This window comes from Trachypithecus francoisi, unplaced genomic scaffold (genome assembly GCF_009764315.1).
Source record: "Trachypithecus francoisi isolate TF-2019V2 unplaced genomic scaffold, Tfra_2.0 Contig00054, whole genome shotgun sequence".
Classification (NCBI taxonomy): domain Eukaryota; kingdom Metazoa; phylum Chordata; class Mammalia; order Primates; family Cercopithecidae; genus Trachypithecus; species Trachypithecus francoisi.
The window spans coordinates 986,378-995,201 of NW_022680465.1; the positions used below are offsets into that span (position 1 = coordinate 986,378).

Consider the following 8,824-nt stretch of genomic DNA (forward strand, 5'->3'; position numbering starts at 1 on the left):
TCTGGAATGTTGTAGGAGCTCATGTATTCACTTAGCTCGTCTCCTGTGGCTGCTTAGAGAGCAGTGGGCTTTGAATTCCCTCTCCCAAGCTAGCTCACACTGAGAAACAGGCACTGCAGAAAAGGCAATCAATCTGAAACTTGGAAATAGGAGGCAGAGAGGGGGCGGGAAAGAAGGAGTGGTGCAGGGAACCAAACTGGGAATGTTAAATCGCCACAGGACGTCTTCCTCCTGCCCTTACCAAGCTGTATTCAGAATGTAAAACATAGTGTTTGGTTTGGCATTGGTATTATAGTTGGAAAAAACTTCAAGAGAAACTCAATTTATACTGGCAATCTTTCTCTACTGCTTTTTTAAAAGTCTCCCTTTAAAAAAACATTTTTTTCTCTGTTACTGTTTCCGATTACGAAAGTAATCCGTGCGGTAAAAATTCAACAATGCAGAAGTATATAATATAAAAAGTGACTTTCTCCCTTTTTCTGCCCTTTCTCTTACTTTTTAATTTTTATTATTTATTTATTTATTTATTTTTGAGACGGAGTCTCGCTCTGACGCCCAGGCTGGAGTGCAGTGGCGCGATCTCGGCTCACTGCAAACTCCACCTCCCGGGTTCGTGCCCTTCTCCTGCCTCAGCCTCCCCAGTAGCTGGGACTACAGGCTGCCACCACCACACCCGGCTAATTTTTGTATTTGTAGTAGAGAAGGGGTTTCACAGTGTTGGCCAGGATGGTCTCGACCTCCTGACCTCGTGATCCACCCGCCTCCGCCTCCCAAAGTGCTGTGATTACAGGCGTGAGTCACCGCGCCCGGCCTCTCTTATTTTTTTAAGTCCTTCTCAGGTTCCAATTTGGTGCTAAACTTGCCCACATTTTCTTCTTCTTGCTCTTCTTCCTCGTCCCCTTCTCTAAGAGTTCTAAACCACTTTTTAAGGGAAGCCAAGGCTTCCTTTAAAAAACCAAGGCTACTTGTGTTTGCATAAAGCACTGGCTACTAGGCACTTACTACATGCACCACCTTGTAGCACCTACCCTCTTCCCATGCAAATGACTCTGCCCAGCTCTACAGATGTCTACTTACAGCATCTGGCTTGGCCAAACCTTTTCACACTAACCTAGCCACATAAAACTATTTCTGGAGAAATCTCTAACATCTTGGTTAAAGAATATGTTTTTAGCACTTTTGAGTTATGATTTGAGGTGGAATATTATTGTGTGGGAGACTGCTATTAAAATAGTTTTGGCAGTGAACTCTGAGCGGGAAAGCCTTTCTGACTTTGCTCCCTCTCCTATTGGCTGGCATTTAAAGCTGGATAGTTTTGATTGGCCAATCATCTGCTTAAGGCATTCCTTTGTTTCTTTACTTACCAGGTAAAGGACTTGGATATGTCTGTTATATAAACATACCTCGGGCTTTGGAGTTAGTTATATCCCTTCTGATAGTCAAGTACATAGGTAGCAAGGGTTAAGTGTGTGGATTCTGGAGTCATACTTCTCGCCTGACTGTCTGTTTGCCTGCCCGTCTGTCTGCCTCCTTATTTTTCAAATCCCACAACTACCATTTACTACCTATGCAATGTTAGATAAGTTAGCTAACCTCAAAGTGCATCAGCTTTTTCATCAGTGATGTTGAGATTATGGTAGAATGCACCTCAGGGAGTTGGTGCAACATAGGTTAATGTGTGGAAAACACTTAGAAAAAAGACTCTGCCAGGCCGGGCGCGGTGGCTCAAGCCTGTAATCCCAGCACTTTGGGAGGCCGAGACGGGCGGATCACGAGGTCAGGAGATCGAGACCATCCTGGCTAACATGGTGAAACCTCGTCTCTACTAAAAAATACAAAAAACTAGCCGGGCGACATGGCCGGCGCCTGTAGTCCCAGCTGCTTGGGAGGCTGAGGCAGGAGAATGGCGTAAACCCGGGAGGCGGAGCTTGCAGTGAGCTGAGACCCGGCCACTGCACTCCAGCCTGGGCGGCAGAGCGAGACTCCGTCTCAAAAAAAAAAAAAAAAAAAAAAAAAAAAAAAAAAAAAAAAAAGAAAAAAGACTCTGCCATACAGTTAGTCCCATATAAATATAGCTATTATAGTAACTACATAGAAAATATCCAGTAACTTACATATGCCAAGTGACCAGAGTCTCTATATGGTCATGGGTTATACAGAAGATAAAATGTAAGATAGTTATTCCCTAAAAAGAAAGGATCAGAGACCCTAATTCCTATACATCAAGGATAAAGGGTAAAGGTTGTAGCAATAACTACATTATTTAGTGTTTCCTGATAATATTCCGTTCACTCTTCCCATTCTCACCTCACTTGATCATTTGTGTGGCTATAGTGGGGACAGAATTCTTGGCAGTGGAACTGACAAGGATAGATTTAATAGGGTATTTATGATAACCCCTTTCTGAGGCAGCTGGGATTGGGAGGTGACCTCACTCCTGTAGCAGGGAAGGATGTTATACTGACAGTAGAAAGAATTTACTTGCCAATAGTCTCTCTCTTATTTATATTACCCGAAGGCCTTAGATGCCACAGTTACTCTATAAGGAAGAATACTTCAACTTATCTCTTTATGTCTAAACACCTTTCCCCAATATATTCTCTCATTAAACTAACAAGCTGGCCTACTCTCCCAGACTATCAGGTACTTCCTATCTTTCTTTAATCTTGACTCAGTCTGGACTTGTGGATAATGTCCCTCTCAATAGCCCCTTCAATTTCCTGGACTTGTCATTTTAATTCACATCCATTTGTCACTCTTCAGCCCTGGATCAATTTTCTCCGCTGCTTCAACGAGCTCCCAGCCCCTGCTGCTGCTGTGCCTGTTATTGCGGCCACTGTGGAAATCCTGGTGACAGGGTGCTCAGAGGCTTTATTTCCATATTAATGAGCTCCAGGCTCAACTAGGCTCTCCATCCTACTCTGCAACCTCTTTACTTGTCCTAGTACTCTCCTTGCATGGTGGTGTATGGAAGAACAGGGCACTTGAGGTTTCACAAATGAAAAACCCTTTCCTTTTATGATGGCACAGTGATAATTTGCCAGGCCTGATCCAAGGGCTGTGCTACTTAATTAGATGTCCCCTCACTGATGTTAACAACACATACATAATTTTGCACCCTTTCTTCTACCTTAGCTGTATGTGAAATAGTATTTTTGAGCTATTAACTTATATTATTGTTGCTTTTCTGTGTATATCACTCTCTACCTTCCTGTTATTCAAGCAGATATCTGTGCTTCAGTGAAGGTTTGTAGCAAGGTTTCCCGGTTTTTGTGTTTTTATAAAAACCTGAGCCCATTATTCTAGAAGCCTCTGAAGCAAACAAGAATAACAAAAAGAAGGATTTCCCCCAGATTAGAGAAAAACTCTCCCCAACCTCAGTGGTGAGAGGAGAGAAGGAGAGGAAATGATGACAGCCAAGAGTCCAGAGAGGAAGTGAATGCAGATTGTGTCAAGGTGGATTAGGGCCTGGACAACCTTACAGAGGTCCTGTGCCTAAACCTACAGAGAAAATAGTTGAGAGAGGTTTTGGAGTTGAAGGGGCCACCAGACAGGAATGAGGGACTTTCAGCAGCCATCTCCAAGGGCCAATGACCCACACCTGTGTGACTTACTACTCTAGGACTACATGTCCACCACCAACCAGTATCTTTGCTCCCCTCCGCTTTTTGCACTGGACTTTAAACACAAACCTGCTGAAAGGGAAGAACCCAAACTTTATGGGAACTAGATTTTTGCTGCCCCAGGGGAGTGATAGGCTCAAAATATAAATTAGGTTGAATTAGTTCAAAAGTTACATTTCTTGCTCATTAAAGTAGATTCTTAAAAGAAAGAAATGATGCTTTTGCACACTTGAGTATGTGAAAAGCTTGCACACAAAAGTTTGTGAACATTGCATTTTGGTAGAGCTTTCTCTCTCTTAAGTAACATTTTAAAATCAACAGCAATAGTCATATAAAGCACTGGCTTTGAGATTGGCTTCCAAGCAAATTTCTAATGGACCTTGGTAGAGTTTGAGGGGAAAGCATTTTGGTAGGAGTCTGGACATCAACCAGCACAGCTTTCTCCAAAGTACTTTCCCTTTTATCTGTTTAATGTGAATATTATTGTAACATTCTCTTTAAATGGAAGATTCAGATTAAAAATTTTTATAGTTCTGTGAGCTAAATCTATATAGGCAGGATACTAATTTGTTTTGGTTGTTGTTTTGTTTGTTTTGCTTGTACAACTTTGGAACAGGTTCTGAAAGCAATTCCCAATGTTTTTAAAGCAATGACAACAAAAGTGCATGGCTTCTTTCAGAGGGAATTATTTTGAAGGTCAGCACTTGGTTGCATTTTAAGTTCTCATGTTTGTTAAAGAAGAAAGTCAGTCTCTTGGCTCCAGGGTCACATGTTACATTTTCACTGTCAATACAGTTCTGATAAAACAGGATTAATAAATCTGTTCCTTAAAATGCAAGGGCAGAACTGTGAATAAGTAATATTTCCGTTGGGCTAACTAGAATATTCTTTGCTGGTTGAGTCTATTATTTCCACTGCAATAATCATTTCCATTTCACAATTAAATGACACTCCAACCTCTAACAGAACAGGAAATGTCTTTCTCATTCCAGGGTTCAAGGAAGAGTGCTTGAGAATGAATAATAGTTTTCTTCATCATCCTTCACTTCCGTAATACAATGCTAGCATACTGGGTATTTCTTCCCTCCTTCCTGAGACTTTTCAGAACTTTACCCAGGGGAACTCTCTGGGCTCTGGGCTGTTGAAGGAGGCCCCTAGACAGAAGAATAACTGCTGGAAAAGAAACAGTTTCTACTCAGACTGTGGATCTGTACCCTTCCTTCTCATGTACCCAATAGTCTGAGAGCATCTAGTTTGGTTTGCTGTTAAGGGGTGGATTCAGCACTTACAGCAGGTAGCTGCTGCATCTTGGATGATTCCAAAGACTTCCTTTACTTTATGAAATCCTTGGTCCTTGGTACTGACTCTTATGGTAAAGAGGAGAGTCAGGAAGCTTCTAGGAAGGAGGTAGGAGATTCCATTCAGAATGCTCTGCTGACCATTAGTGGGCAGAACAAATTGAAAATGATCATAGGACGCTAGAGGTAATCTAGGAGGGCAGTTTGTGTCCCTCAGTGCAAAATTCATGTGTTTTAATGAAGAGTAGTGTCATCTCTGGTCTCTGTTGCTGTCTCTCTTTTCTTGACAAGTTAGGGTCTCTAGACATCTATTTGTTGTGTAGGATTTTATTTTCTAAATGGTTTGGAAATTTAGTTGATTTCCAGATTAAATGGATAGCACTTCTTTTAGTCTTCTCTGGATGAAACTTGAAAGGTTAATAAAAAGTACATGGAAATTGTTTGAGCTCAGTGATTTCAGTGACTCAGTTAAGTATGAAATTCTGAAAGGACTAAATATTTTATATATATACACACATATATATAATATTTGTGCGTGTGTATATATATATGTGTGGTGTGTTCATATATATATATATATATATATAGAGAGAGAGAGAGAGAGAGAGAGCAAGAGAGAGGAGAGAGAGAAAGAGAGTTCTCACTCTGTTGCCCAGGCTGGAGTGTGGTGGCGCCATCATGGCTCACTGCAGCCTCGACCTCCCGGGCTCAAGCCATCTTCCCACCTCAGCCTCCTAGGGAGCTGGGCCTACAAGAATGTACCACCATGTTTGGCTAATTTTATTATTGTTTGTAGAGACAGGGTTTTGCCATGTTGCCCAGGCTAGTCTTGAACTCCTGGGTTCAGGCAATCTGCCCGCTTAGCCTCCCAAAGTGTTGAGATTACAGGCATGAGCTCCCATGCCCAGCTGGACTAAATATTTAGCAAACTTAGGCTGGATATCAAAAACATATTTCAGTCTTTACATTTCTATCTTGGATAGGAGTAACAAAGAAGTTACAGGTAAATAAAAGATCAATTAAAAGTTTTGAGTAAATAGTTTCAACTCACCAATGAAATGCTGCTACTAATAAGTATAAAATATATCTTTTATAGACACATCCTTATTTCAGAAATTTACAGTTGTACTATACAGAATATTTCATAATTTTCCCCTTTTAATATAAAATAAATTATTTTAAAAGTTAATCAGCATTATAAAAATAAGCTGTGGCTCAAAACATATCTTTAATCTTTGAAAAAATATGCTATGACTCCAGTCAAGAATATAGAGTGGTGTTCACTTTGGCAGCACATATACTAAAATTGGAATGATGCAGAGAATATTAGCATGACTCCTGTGCAGGAATGACATGCAAATTTGTGAAGCATTCCATACTATATTAAAAAAAAAAAGAATATAGAATGTATCATTCATTCACATTTCTATCATTCTTCAAAGAGCCACAAAGTTAGGAGGATAAGTGACTTAAACATTTTAGTATTAAATATCCCTTCCATGAAGAAATCCTTCCTCTGTGTAACCAAAACCACTCAAAAAAATTATCCCAACTTCTTTAAATTATGTTAGTATGTTTTACTTACTTCATCCTTTCATTACCTCAGTAGATAAAGACAGGAATAAAGGAAGGAACTTTTTCTTAAATAAACACAATGGTGTCATAAAAGGCCTTACCATTGTTTCTGTTCTAAAAGAAAACAGGCATAAACTTCTAACCTCATAAAACAAATCATGCATGAACACTAAAGGTCATTCTTTCCATCACTGCTTATTTCTCATTATTCAAAATGGTAATTTTTTCAGTTACACAATCACTGGAATTGCCTAAGAAAAAGGGCATTTACCTATCAAAATATGCATAGGATCATACAATCTTCCCTCTCTGTCATTCATATATGGTACCAGATTTAGCAAATAAAGATACAGAGCACCAGTTCAATTTGAATTTCAAGTAAAAAACAATTTTTTAGTGTACATCTCATGCAATATTTGGAACTCTGTAGTTTATCTGGCAATCCTATCAGCTAACAGATTTTCTTCCTTCTTTTATTGAAGTGTCTTTCACTTCCATAACCACTCTCTAATCCCAGCATTCACACAGCTTCGTCCTTACATCAGGCCTTATTCATTTCATGCATGTCCCACAATAACCTTCAGATTGTTTTCCTGTCTCCAGTCTCTTTCCTCTGCATGTCCCTGCCAGAATAGCTTTTTCTCATGCCAGTTCGCAGATTAAAACTCTACCAGTTCTTTAAGAAACAGATAATTCCTGTTATTTAAACTATTCAAGAACACAAATTTATAACGCTTCCAGATTCCTTTTTATAAAGCTAGCAATAACTAAAGAAGAAGTTATAAATATGGTTTCCCAGTAAATCTTCCAAAATTGGACACTTGGCCTCCTTAGAAATAACAATGCAAACATCTCAAATAAAAATATTAGCAAATAGCATCCAACGTTACATTAAAAATAATACTTCTTGTTTGGTTTATTTCAGTAATATAAACATGGTGATATTAAGAAATCTATTGCTATAATTAATTAAAAAATAGTTAAAGGAGGAAAACCGTGTGATCATCTTTATAAATGCAGAAAAGGAATGTGTCAATGTTTATCACTGAATCTGGCTTTTTAAAAGCCTTTATAAAATTGATAAATATGTCTCAAGTCCAAAGCTAGAATCATTTACGGGGACATACTATAGAAGCATTTTCAGCAAATCAGGAACAATGTAATAATGCTATTGCCACTATATTTTAAAGTAGTTCTGGAAGTACTAGTCAGATGCAATTAAACATGAGAAAGAAAGCACTAGACACAGCAAACGAGTTCAGTAAGTGCCCAGCTATAGGATTAATATAGAAAAATCAATAGCTTTCCTGTGACTAAAAACCAGCTAAAAGAGCAAGGAGGTTTTTCTTTATTACTGCATTTCCTAAGGAGCTCACCACTAAGTCTCTGTTGTCCAAATATGTGAAAAGCAATCATTTTATTGAGGATTAAGAAACAATAATGTATCCTGATGTGATGAACTGACATCCACCTGAAGCTTGATAAAAATTATTTCCTTCCTTTTGGAAGCTCTGACTTCACCTTCCACTCTCCTAAACTGGAGTTCAAATCTCAGCTAAGGCCCCAGTATGATCTGCAGTAGGTCTCTGATGGAACAGAAGCCTTTCTTGATGCCTGTGGATGAATGAACTAGTAAGGGCATGGCTGGTGCTGGGACTCCTTAGATCTGCACGTCCTTAACAACTCACTGACAGCAATCCCTGAAAGTGAAGTGGCTGTCTCCAAGCCCAGACCAGAAACAGTGAAAGGATCAGCTCAGAACAGTGATCTCAATACACTAGTTCCTGATTCTGGTTAGTGGTCTTTAAATGTTTATCATCTTAACTCTTACTCCTCTTGTGACTTCCCTTCTTATATTGTTCCACCCCCCCGACACACATACACACTAATCAAGTTATAGATGGCTGAAGGCGTAACAGCTGGTCTCCACTCTTCTTAGCCACATGTCCTGGAAGTTTCCAGTTAAAGAGAAACGAGACTGTTTATACAGAGGTTTTTCTACTGTATAAAAAGGTGCTTAGATTATGACTAACTAGTGTGGAATTAATTTCTTTTCTTTTTCTTTATACTTAGTTGCACCTACTAAACTGCCTTGGTATCCTATTGCCTTGTCACTGGGTTGAGTAATTGAGGCTATTCTCTAAGAAAATGGGAACCAGAATAGATCTAAATATCAAGTTCAAAGTTGCAGGTAAAAAGAAAAGCAAAAGCAAGCCCAGGAGCGTATCAGTGAGCTTTCTTTGAAGCAGGAGGGAAGGATAGGGGAGCTGAAGACGGAGAACCAAACCAGTGCTCCTGGATGGAGAGGAAGCTGTTAAGGACATGGCT

At 39.5% G+C, this 8,824-nt stretch overlaps 1 non-coding gene across 1 annotated transcript; it reads left to right on the top strand.

The window, feature by feature from the left end:
• Positions 1 to 6,197: 6,197 nt before the first annotated feature.
• Positions 6,198 to 6,304, top strand: LOC117086723. Its single transcript, XR_004438553.1, has one exon. It is a non-coding gene; the product is annotated as a U6 spliceosomal RNA (small nuclear RNA).
• Positions 6,305 to 8,824: the final 2,520 nt, after the last annotated feature.